This window comes from Triturus cristatus, chromosome 7 (assembly GCF_964204655.1).
Source record: "Triturus cristatus chromosome 7, aTriCri1.1, whole genome shotgun sequence".
Classification (NCBI taxonomy): Eukaryota; Metazoa; Chordata; class Amphibia; order Caudata; family Salamandridae; genus Triturus; species Triturus cristatus.
The window spans coordinates 1,037,131,854-1,037,144,792 of NC_140590.1; positions in this window are offsets into that span (position 1 = coordinate 1,037,131,854).

Consider the following 12,939-nt stretch of genomic DNA (forward strand, 5'->3'; position numbering starts at 1 on the left):
CTTACTTCTAATTTGGATTTGATTTTGAAAGCCGATACACGGCGAAATTAGTATTATTGTCTAATTGTTTTGACATTCCAAAATGGCGATGAATTACCAACTGTGATTCTTTTAATGTGTTTGTCATTCTATGATGTCTATGAATAATGATGTCATGTGATCCACGTAACGTTGCATTGAAATGTGCTGCTTCTTTGGTGCGAAATTTGTAAAACATCAGACTAAGGCATAGCCGAAACGCGTCATGTTTTCCATGCTCGCTATGCAATAAACGGCCTGAGAACTGCTAAAGTGTCCCGTGAGTGCTTTCCCGAGTTCTTGATGTGACTGGGATTGAGCGTGTATTTATTAACGCGAACGCACCTTCGCGTTTCGAAGCACCCGTCTTTTGAGTGCGCTGGTTCGGAGGTGCAGTGGGAGCGATGATATATATATATATATATATATATATATATATATATATATATATATATATATATATGTACCCAACAAACCTCCAAGCTTTTAAAGGTGCACTCCACAAGGATTGGTTCAACAGAACATTTTATTCCAGAAACGATTACAAACACCTGATTCATTTAAAGTCCTGACGCGTTTTGATGCCTCCTGGCATCTTAATCATAGGACAGGCAGATCGGAAACCCAGTGCTGGACTACCACATCTTTTACCCATTAGCACTTGCTCTCCAGTGAACAGTAAGCTGGGAGTGGAAGTCCCGATTCTTCCCCTCTGGTGGGGTCCGTTTCTCGACCAAAATTATAACTGCCAATATTTAAGTAATTTTTCACAACCTTCCAGTGGGCCTCAGGTACAGGCAATCGCTTCCCCAATCAAGTAATCCTTCGCGCTGGAACGCGACTGCAAACAGTTTACAGTCTCACAGACCTCCTTCGGTAACTGGCGGTGCAACCTTCCACGGCTGGAGCAGCCGTGCATTCATGTACCCAACAAGCCTCCAAGCTTTTAAAGGTGCACTCCACAAGGATTGGTTCAACAGAACATTTTATTCCAGAAACGATTACAAACACCTGATTCATTTAAAGTCCTGACGCGTTTCGATGCCTCCTGGCATCTTAATCATACGACAGGCAGATCGGAAACCCAGTGCTGGACTGCCACATCTTTTACCCATTAGCACTTGCTCTCCATTGAACAGTAAGCTGGGAGTGGAAGTCCCGATTCTTCCCCTCTGGTGGGGTCCGTTTTTCGCCCAAAATTATAACTTCCAATATTTAGGTAAGTTTTTCACAACCCTCCAGTGGGCCTCAGGTACAGGCAATCGCTCCCCCAATCAAGTAATCCTTCGCGCTGGAACGCGACTGCAAACAGTTTACAGTCTCACAGATCTCCTTCGGTAACTGGCGGTGCAACCTTCCACGGCTGGAGCAGCCGTGCATTCATGTACCCAACAAGCCTCCAAGCTTTTAAAGGTGCACTCCACAAGGATTGGTTCAACAGAACATTTTATTCCAGAAAAGATTACAAACACCTGATTCATTTAAAGTCCTGACGCGTTTCGATGCCTCCTGGCATCTTAATCATAGGACAGGCAGAACGGAAACCCAGTGCTGGACTGCCACATCTTTTACCCATTAGCACTTGCTCTCCAGTGAACAGTAAGCTGGGAGTGGAATTCCCGATTCTTCCCCTCTGGTGGGGTCCGTTTCTCGACCAAAATTATAACTGCCAATATTTAAGTAATTTTTCACAACCCTCCAGTGGGCCTCAGGTACAGGCAATCGCTCCCCCAATCAAGTAATCCTTCGCGCTGGAACACGACTGCAAACAGTTTACAGTCTCACAGACCTCCTTCGGTAACTGGCGGTGCAACCTTCCACGGCTGGAGCAGCCGTGCATTCATGTACCCAACAAGCCTCCAAGCTTTTAAGGTGCACTCCACAAGGATTGGTTCAACAGAACATTTTATTCCAGAAACGATTACAAACACCTGAATCATTTAAAGTCCTGACGCGTTTCGATGCCTCCTGGCATCTTAATCATAGGACAGGCCGATCGGAAACCCAGTGCTGGACTGCCACATCTTTTACCCATTAGCACTTGCTCTCCAGTGCACAGTAAGCTGGGAGTGGAAGTCCTGATTCTTCCCCTCTGGTGGGGTCCGTTTCTCGACCAAAATTATAACTGCCAATATTTAAGTAATTTTTCACAACCCTCCAGTGGGCCTCAGGTACAGGCAATCGCTCCCCCAATCAAGTAATCCTTCGCGCTGGAACACGACTGCAAACAGTTTACAGTCTCACAGACCTCCTTCCGTAACTGGCGGTGCAACCTTCCACGGCTGGAGCAGCCGTGCATTTATGTACCCAACAAGCCTCCAAGCTTTTAAAGGTGCACTCCACAAGGATTGATTCAACAGAACATTTTATTCCAGAAACGATTACAAACACCTGATTCATTTAAAGTCCTGACGCGTTTCGATGCCTCCTGGCATCTTAATCATAGGACAGGCAGATCGGAAACCCAGTGCTGGACTGCCACATCTTTTACCCATTAACACTTGCTCTCCAGTGAACAGTAAGCTGGGAGTGGAAGTCCCGATTCTTCCCCTCTGGTGGGGTCCGTTTCTTGACCAAAATTATAACTGCCAATATTTAAGTAATTTTTCACAACCCTCCAGTGGGCCTCCGGTACAGGCAATCGCTCCCCCAATCAAGTAATCCTTCACGCTGGAACGTGACTGCAAACAGTTTACAGTCTCACAGACCTCCTTCGGTAACTGGTGGTGCAACCTTCCACGGCTGGAGCAGCCGTGCATTCATGTACCCAACAAGCCTCCAAGCTTTTAAAGGTGCACTCGACAAGCATTGGTTCAACAGAACATTTTATTCCAGAAACGATTACAAACACCTGATTCATTTAAAGTCCTGACGCGTTTCGATGCCTCCTGGCATCTTAATCATACGACAGGCAGATCGGAAACCCAGTGCTGGACTGCCACATCTTTTACCCATTAGCACTTGCTCTCCAGTGAACAGTAAGCTGGGAGTGGAAGTCCCGATTCTTCCCCTCTGGTGGGGTCCGTTTTTCGACCAAAATTATAACTGCCAATATTTAGGTAATTTTTCATAACCCTCCAGTGGGCCTCAGGTACAGGCAATCGCTCCCCCAATCAAGTAATCCTTCGCGCTGGAACGCGACTGCAAACAGTTTACAGTCTCACAGACCTCCTTCGGTAACTGGCGGTGCAACCTTCCACAGCTGGAGCAGCCGTGCATTCATGTACCCAACAAGCCTCCAAGCTTTTAAAGGTGCACTCCACAAGGATTGGTTCAACAGAACATTTTATTCCAGAAACGATTACAAACACCTGATTCATTTAAAGTCCTGACGCGTTTCGATGCCTCCTGGCATCTTAATCATAGGACAGGCAGATCGGAAACCCAGTGCTGGACTGCCACATCTTTTACCCATTAGCACTTGCTCTCCAGTGAACAGTAAGCTGGGAGTGGAAGTCCCGATTCTTCCCCTCTGGTGGGGTCCGTTTCTCGACCAAAATTATAACTGCCAATATTTAAGTAATTTTTCACAACCCTCCAGTGGGCCTCAGGTACAGGCAATCGCTCCCCCAATCAAGTAATCCTTTGCGCTGGAACGCGACTGCAAACAGTTTACAGTCTCACAGACCTCCTTCGGTAACTGGCGGTGCAACCTTCCACGGCTGGAGCAGCCGTGCATTCATGTACACGAAAAAAGCCTCCAAGCTTTTAAAGGTGCACTCCACAAGGATTGGTTCAACAGAACATTTTATTCCAGAAACAATTACAAACACCTGATTCATTTAAAGTCCTGACGCGTTTCGATGCCTCCTGACATCTTAATCATAGGACAGGCAGATCGGAAACCCAGTGCTGGACTGCCACATCTTTTACCCATTAACACTTGCTCTCCAGTGAACAGTAAGCTGGGAGTGGAAGTCCCGATTCTTCCCCTCTGGTGGGGTCCGTTTCTTGACCAAAATTATAACTGCCAATATTTAAGTAATTTTTCACAACCCTCCAGTGGGCCTCCGGTACAGGCAATCGCTCCCCGAATCAAGTAATCCTTCACGCTGGAACGTGACTGCAAACAGTTTACAGTCTCACAGACCTCCTTCGGTAACTGGTGGTGCAACCTTCCACGGCTGGAGCAGCCGTGCATTCATGTACCCAACAAGCCTCCAAGCTTTTAAAGGTGCACTCGACAAGCATTGGTTCAACAGAACATTTTATTCCAGAAACGATTACAAACACCTGATTCATTTAAAGTCCTGACGCGTTTCGATGCCTCCTGGCATCTTAATCATACGACAGGCAGATCGGAAACCCAGTGCTGGACTGCCACATCTTTTACCCATTAGCACTTGCTCTCCAGTGAACAGTAAGCTGGGAGTGGAAGTCCCGATTCTTCCCCTCTGGTGGGGTCCGTTTTTCGACCAAAATTATAACTGCCAATATTTAGGTAATTTTTCATAACCCTCCAGTGGGCCTCAGGTACAGGCAATCGCTCCCCCAATCAAGTAATCCTTCGTGCTGGAACGCGACTGCAAACAGTTTACAGTCTCACAGACCTCCTTCGGTAACTGGCGGTGCAACCTTCCACAGCTGGAGCAGCCGTGCATTCATGTACCCAACAAGCCTCCAAGCTTTTAAAGGTGCACTCCACAAGGATTGGTTCAACAGAACATTTTATTCCAGAAACGATTACAAACACCTGATTCATTTAAAGTCCTGACGCGTTTCGATGCCTCCTGGCATCTTAATCATAGGACAGGCAGATCGGAAACCCAGTGCTGGACTGCCACATCTTTTACCCATTAGCACTTGCTCTCCAGTGAACAGTAAGCTGGGAGTGGAAGTCCCGATTCTTCCCCTCTGGTGGGGTCCGTTTCTCGACCAAAATTATAACTGCCAATATTTAAGTAATTTTTCACAACCCTCCAGTGGGCCTCAGGTACAGGCAATCGCTCCCCCAATCAAGTAATCCTTTGCACTGGAACGCGACTGCAAACAGTTTACAGTCTCACAGACCTCCTTCGGTAACTGGCGGTGCAACCTTCCACGGCTGGAGCAGCCGTGCATGCATGTACACGAAAAAAGCCTCCAAGCTTTTAAAGGTGCACTCCACAAGGATTGGTTCAACAGAACATTTTATTCCAGAAACAATTACAAACACCTGATTCATTTAAAGTCCTGACGCGTTTCGATGCCTCCTGGCATCCTAATCATAGGACAGGCCGATCGGAAACCCAGTGCTGGACTGCCTCATCTTTTACCCATTAGCACTTGCTCTCCAGTGAACAGTAAGCTGGGAGTGGAAGTCCTGATTCTTCCCCTCTGGTGGGGTCCGTTTCTCGACCAAAATTATAACTGCCAATATTTAAGTAATTTTTCACAACCCTCCAGTGGGCCTCAGGTACAGGCAATTGCTCCCCCAATCAAGTAATCCTTCGCGCTGGAACACGACTGCAAACAGTTTACAGTCTCACAGACCTCCTCCCGTAACTGGCGGTGCAACCTTCCACGGCTGGAGCAGCCGTGCATTCATGTACCCAACAAGCCTCCAAGCTTTTAAAGGTGCACTCCACAAGGATTGGTTCAACAGAACATTTTATTCCAGAAACGATTACAAACACCTGATTCATTTAAAGTCCTGACGCGTTTCGATGCCTCCTGGCATCTTAATCATAGGACAGGCAGATCGGAAACCCAGTGCTGGACTGCCACATCTTTTACCCATTAGCACTTGCTCTCCAGTGAACAGTAAGCTGGGAGTGGAAGTCCCGAATCTTCCCCTCTGGTGGGGTCCGTTTCTCGACCAAAATTATAACTGAAAAATTACTTAAATATTGGCATTACCATAAGTAAGCGCGTTTTTTACGGCAGAATGTGCGCACCCAGCGCGCATTTTGCAGTTTTTTCAAACAAAAAAAAAATGTGGGCCCTGGGGGTCATTGTGGGTCCCCCTAAGCAAATCTAGAGGGTCAGGGTATTTCTACCCTGCCCCCTTTATACGTTTTGCACACTTCATCCACTGATTTCTTAAGCCTCACTTCTACCGAGGCACAAAATGGCTACCAACACTTCCTGGTTTGGAGTGTTTACAGTCAGGTAACAGCCAAATAGCATGCAGCTCGTGATCGGGAGGATGCGCGCTGGATGCGCATAGGGTGCGCGGATCCTCCGAGGCCATAGATATATATGTGATTTTGATTTTCCCAGCAACTACTGAACGTATTTACACCATTTAACCAAAAGGCACAAATGTCAATCAAGGTCTACCTTTCTGCCAAATTTGGTGTAATTCCGTTCATCGGTTTGGGCTGTAGCCACGACTAACGGTCCCTATGAAAAATTGCATGGGGTAAACACGTTTTGGGACCACCCTTTTTTCTCGGCCCCCGCTTGACGAATCACCCTGAGACTTTCAGGATAGGAGTGAACCGGAGCGGGCCATGGGTTTTGAAAATTTTGCAAAGTTTCGTCAACCAGCGCCAAAGTTATTCTAAATAGAATGTTGCGGATTTCCTATGGATAATAGGTCATAACTATAACTACCTACTGGCGACCGCCAGTAGGTAATATATATATATGTATATATATATATATTCACGTTATAGTTATGAATTAGCATTTAAAAAACCTTGCAAATTCACTTAAAAAACCATAGGTTTCACACATGTTATAGTTAGCTGGACATTTCACTCGTAAAAAACCAATGAAATTCCCCCGTTATAGTTAGTGCAGGCAACTATAACTCACGCGACCGCAATCCTCTGCTGATGACGTCAGATATTACATCACTGTATTTAGACACTTATTTACCCATGTCTTCTTCCATTAATCTTTAGCTATACATATATTACAAATATTTATTTTTCATAAAGACACATATGTCATTAGTGATGTCATATCTGACGTCATCAGCAGAGGATTGCAGTCGCGTGAGTTATAGTTGCCTGCACTAACTATAACGGGGGAATTTCATTGTTTGTTTACGAGTGAAATGTCCAGCTAACTATAACGTGTGTGAAACCTATGGTTTTTTTAGTGAATTTGTACGGTTTTTTAAATGCTAAGTTATGTATTTATTATTTTTTTTTTTCAGGTTTTTCACCGTGCGCGCCCACGTTTCGCAGTGCGTGCCGTGCGCACACGGTGAGCGCACCTCGCGATTTGAAAAAAAAAATTGTTTTTTTCTCCCTTGGGGGTCCTTCTGTGACCCCCTGACCAAGGCTAGGGGGTCAGGAACTGTCCACTCTGCCCCCTTTTCACGTTCTCCACCTTTTTTTTTCACCCCCTCAGACTGCGAGAGACAAAATGGCGGCCGACACTTCCTGGTTTCGACCGATTCGAATGTTTACCGACATCTAACAACCAATCAGAATTGCGCTCGCGCACGGCAGGGTGCGCGCACAGTGCACGCATGGTGCGCGCGTATAGATATTGATATGCTTTTAAATGCTATTTTCTCAGGAAATACTGAACAGATTTACACCAGACCTGCAAAAGGCACTTCCTTGACCTTATGGCTACCTCTCTGCCAAATTTCACGTAATTCTGTTCAGCCGTTCGGGCTGTAGCTGCGACTAAAGGTCCTATGGAAAAATGCATGGGGAAAACGCGTTTTGGGACCCCCCCTTTTTCACGGCCCCCGCTTGACGAATCACCCCGAGACTTTCACGGTAGGAGCTGAACGGAGCGCCCCATTTGTTTTGAAAATTTCGCGAGGATTCGTCAACCGGCGCCAAAGTTATTCAAAATAGAATTTTGAGATTTCCTATGGAAACTAGGTTGTAACTATAACTATCTACTGGCGTTTTCCAGCGCAAAGGATTACACGATTGGGGGAGCGATTGCTTGGACATGAGGCCCACTGGAGGACTGAGAAAAATTAACTTAACACTGGCAGATGAAAATTTTGGTCGGAAAACGGACCCCACCAGAGGGGAAGAATCGGGACTGCTACTCCCAGCATACTGTTCACTGGAGAGCAAGTGCTAAAGGGTAAAAGATGTGGCAGGCCAGCACTGGTTTTCCGATTTGCCTACCCTATGATTAAGGTGCCCGTTGCTACGGAAACGCGTCAGGGTTTTAAACTGATCAGGTGTTTGTAATCGCTTCTGGAAATAAAGGTTCTGTTGAACAAATCCTTGCGGAGTGCATCCTTAAAAGCTTGGAGGTTTTGTTGGGAATATAAACGCACGGTTGCTTAAGCCGTGGGAGGTTGCACCGCCGGTTACTGAAGGAGGTCTAAGAGACTGTAAACTGTTTGCAGTCGTTTTCCAGCGCAAAGGATTACACGATTGGGGGAGCGATTGCTTGGACCTGAGGCCCACTGGAGGACTGAGAAAAATTAACTTAACACTGGCAGATGAAAATTTTGGTCGTAAAACGGACTCCACCAGAGGCGGTGAATCGGGACTGCTACTCCCAGCATACTGTTCACTGGAGAGCAAGTGCTAAAGGGTAAAAGATGTGGCAGGCCAGCACTGGTTTTCCGATTTGCCTACCCTATGATTAAGGTGCCAGTTGGTACGGAAACGCGTCAGGGTTTTAAACTGATCAGGTGTTTGTAATCGCTTCTGGAAATAAAGGTTCTGTTGAACAAATCCTTGCGGAGTGCATCCTTAAAAGCTTGGAGGTTTTGTTGGGAATATATATATATATATATATATATATATATATATATATATATATATATATATATATATATATATATATATATATATATATATATATATATATTACCTACTGGCGGTCGCCAGTAGGTAGTTATAGCTAGGACCGTGTTTCCATAGGAAATCTCAAAATTCTATTTTGAATAACTTTGGCGCCGGTTGACGAATCCTCGCGAAATTTTCAAAACTAATGGGCCGCTCCGCTCAACCCTCCTACCCTGAAAGTTTCGGGGGGATTTGTCAAGCGAGGGCTGAGAAAAAAGGGGGGTCCCAAAACGCGTTTTTCCCATGCATTTTTCTATAGAGACTTTAGTCGCAGCTACAGCCCGAACGGCTGAACAGAATTATGTGAAATTTGGCAGAGAGGTAGCCATAAGGTCCATGAAGTGCCTTTTGCAGGTTTGGTGTAAATCTGTTCAGTATTTCCTGAGAAATTAGCATTTAAATCAATATATATATCTGTACGCGCGCTCGGTGCGCGCACTGAGCAAGTACTGTGCGCACACCTTGCCGTGCGCGAGCGCACTTCTGATTGGTTGTTAGATGTCAGTAAACATTAGAATCGGTGGAAATCAGGAAGCGGCGGCCGCCATTTTGTGTCTCGCATAAACAGGGGGTGATAAACAAAGGGGGAGAACTTGAAAAGGGGGCAGAGTGGGGAGATATTGACCCACTAGGCATTGTAAGGGGGTCACAGTAGGACCTTGTAGGGCAAAAAAAAAGATTTATATTTTGAAAAAAAAATATCGCCGAGTGCGCGCACCCGAAAAAAAACTTTTAAAAAAAAATAATAAAAAATCGCATTTAAGTGTTTAGATATAAGGTGGCTCTAAAAAGAGCCCTTGTGTTTATTGTTTGTTTTGTGGTACCTACAAGTAAGTACCGATGCAGAGTCTAAAGTTCAAGAGGAAGACTCTGTTGCCTTCATCAGTGAAGTGTACACCATCTCCTCTATAAATGTCTTGCATGTTGTAACGCAAGTTGTTGTGGTATATAGAACCCATACCATAGTCTCTGAGGAAAGCAGAAATAGATTTGTTGACGTGCTTCCTTGCTTTGTCAATCTGCGGACAAAATTGGTTGGACCAGTTCCACTTTTGCCTTTGGCATATGTTAGAATATACGAAGGCAGATTGAGGAAAAAGCGACATCAATTGCACAAAGGTGTCCTTAATAAGCATTTCCAGACCTACCCCAGTTAAAGTGCCTAGGTCATTTCCACCACAGTGCACAATAATAAGGTTAGGCTGTGGGAGATGTAGAAAGGTTTTCACCAAAGGCATTAATTGGTGCCACTTTAACCCTCTCTGACCAATCCATTTAATGTCTACATTTGGCAAAGCAAGGTCTCTCACCATACCTCTTTTTTCTGCAAATTTTTCACTCCAGAAGACATAGCTGTGACCTACAATCCACACTGTGAACATCTTCAAAGGAGATCTGGATGCACTCAGGAGGTGTCTTTCAGTAGAAAGGCAAAAAGAAATGAAAGACAGTTGAAAAATGGGGGCACACATACTTTTTTTTATAAAAAGAACTCATTGGCTGTTTCAAACCATTCTACACTAAAAACTAGGCTGTATTTTTAAATTTTAAAAAGCATGTTTTGTATTGGTTCAGAAGAATGTGTGAACAAAGAACATTAGTTTGGATTTGCTGTTAGGTTTGAAAAGTCAAGCACTCTTGCTCTTTGGAAATGAAACATTGTCTGCTGAACTTCTGACCTCTCTGCTCACACCTGTGTTCCATGACCTGTTGCTATGGTAGCAGGCAGAAGTCAAGTTGGGGGAAGGGTACATTTGGAAAGGGGTTGAAGTTTTCAACCAATACAAATGTGTGATTTCATTTAAAAAAATGTGGGAAGCACTGAGATTTGAAATTAACATGTATATGTGTGAAAAAAGAGAGGGAAACTGTGCCATTAACTGGTTCTGCTGAGAGGAGAGAGGTGTTCAGCTCAGAGATTCTGGTCTGATAAACTGCTGTGTGACTGCCACATTTCTTTCACAACAAACTAATTTTAAAGGTGAGTTATGAGTTTGAGAGGGGGTGTTTGTGGTTAATTTAGATATAAAAAAAAGAATTGTGATTATTTGTTTAAAGTTGTGATTTACATTTTCTGTTTTGGGAGATATTTAACTGTTTTGAATATGTAAAATATTATGGAGTATGTTTTCACCATAAGTTAATGTGTACTGGTAACAATGAGGAATACTGTTTTGTGCCTACCATCAAACCATGAGTCTGTGTGCAGAGAAGAATTGTTGACAGAGATTTAATTTGTGTTGCTGTTGAAAAGTAAGACTTGCAGTTGAAAGAAAAGGACAGCTTCTTTTTAATTGTGATGGTTAGCATTTAGCAGAAATCACTTTGAAAGAAAAGAGAGGAAAATGGCAGCACATTTGAAAAAAGCATTAGTTCTGTAAGAATTGATAACCCAGGAAAGGGGCAGCCTGTGTTTTGTGCCTACCAACACAGCATGAGTCTGTGTGTATATAGGAATTGTTGTCTGAGATTTAATTTGTGAAGTTGTTGTTCAGTAAGAAATGCAGTCCTAGGAAAGGGGCAGCCTGTGTTATGTGCTTAAAATGATGGCATGAGTCTGTGTGCGCACAGGAATTGTGGGCAGAGATTTAATTTGTGAAAATGTTGTTCAGTAAGAAATGCAGTCCCAGGAAAGGGGCAGCCTGTGTTATGTGCCTAAAATGATGGCATGACTCTGTGTGCACACAGGAATTGTGGCCAGAGATTTAATTTATGAAGTTGTTGTTCAGTAAGAAATGCAGTCCCAGGAAAGGGGCACCCTGTGTTATGTGCGTAAAATGATGGCATGAGTCTGTGTGCGCACAGGAATTGTGGGCAAAGATTTAATTTGTGAAGATGTTGTTCAGTAAGAAATGCAGTCCCAGGAAAGGGGCAGCCTGTTGTGTTTACACAAATTATCCCTTAGCACACATGCACTGTTACATAAATCCCTGCAGTCTTCATGCAGTTCTGGAAGTCTCTTTGCTCATCTGTCTTGCACCAGACAATACACAGTCTTCAGAAACACACTCTTGGCACACACACAGCAGCTTCTCCAACACTCTCATGTGTAGTACTCAGCTCTGTGTGCTGTTTCAGATAGCAATGTGTAATGCAAACACATTTAACGTCACCAAGGCCTCATTTAAATTGATCTAGTCTAATCACTCACCCTGTAACACATGGTCATGGTGTTAAGGAGCTGTTAGGACATGTGCTGTTTTCTGCTTCTGTAAATGATATGGGAAATGTGTCAGGCAGTAACAGTAATTTGGTACTATTCAGGGACACTGTTTTGTTCCAAAAAACATAGCATGAGTCTGTGTGCGCACAGGAATTGTTGTCTGAGATTTAATTTGTGAAGATGTTGTTCAGTAAGAAATGCAGTCCCAGGAAAGGGGCAGCCTATGTTATGTGCCTAAAATGATGGCATGACTCTGTGTGCACACAGGAATTGTGGGCAGAGATTTAATTTGTGAAGATGTTGTTCAGTAAGAAATGCAGTCCCAGGAAAGGGGCAGCCTGTGTTATGTGCGTAAAATGATGGCATGAGTCTGTGTGCACACAGGAATTGTGGGCAGAGATTTAATTTATGAATTTGTTGTTCAGTAAGAAATGCAGTCCTAGGAAAGGGGCAGCCTGTGTTATGTGCTTAAAATGATGGCATGAGTCTGTGTGCGCACAGGAATTGTGGGCAGAGATTTAATTTGTGAAGATGTTGTTCAGTAAGAAATGCAGTCCCAGGAAAGGGGCAGCCTGTGTTATGTGCCTAAAATGATGGCATGACTCTGTGTGCACACAGGAATTGTGGCCAGAGATTTAATTTATGAAGTTGTTGTTCAGTAAGAAATGCAGTCCCAGGAAAGGGGCAGCCTGTGTTATGTGCGTAAAATGATGGCATCAGTCTGTGTGCGCACAGGAATTGTGGGCAAAGATTTAATTTGTGAAGATGTTGTTCAGTAAGAAATGCAGTCCCAGGAAAGGGGCAGCCTGTTGTGTTTACACAAATTATCCCTTAGCACACATGCACTGTTACATACATCCCTGCAGTCTTCATGCAGTTCTGGAAGTCTCTTTACTCATCTGCCTTGCACCAGACAATACACAGTCTTCAGAAACACACTCTTGGCACACACACAGCAGCTTTTCCAACACTCTCGTGTGTAGTATTCAGCTCTGTGTGCTGTTTCAGATAGCAATGTGTAATGCAAACACATTGAACGTCACCAAGGCCTCA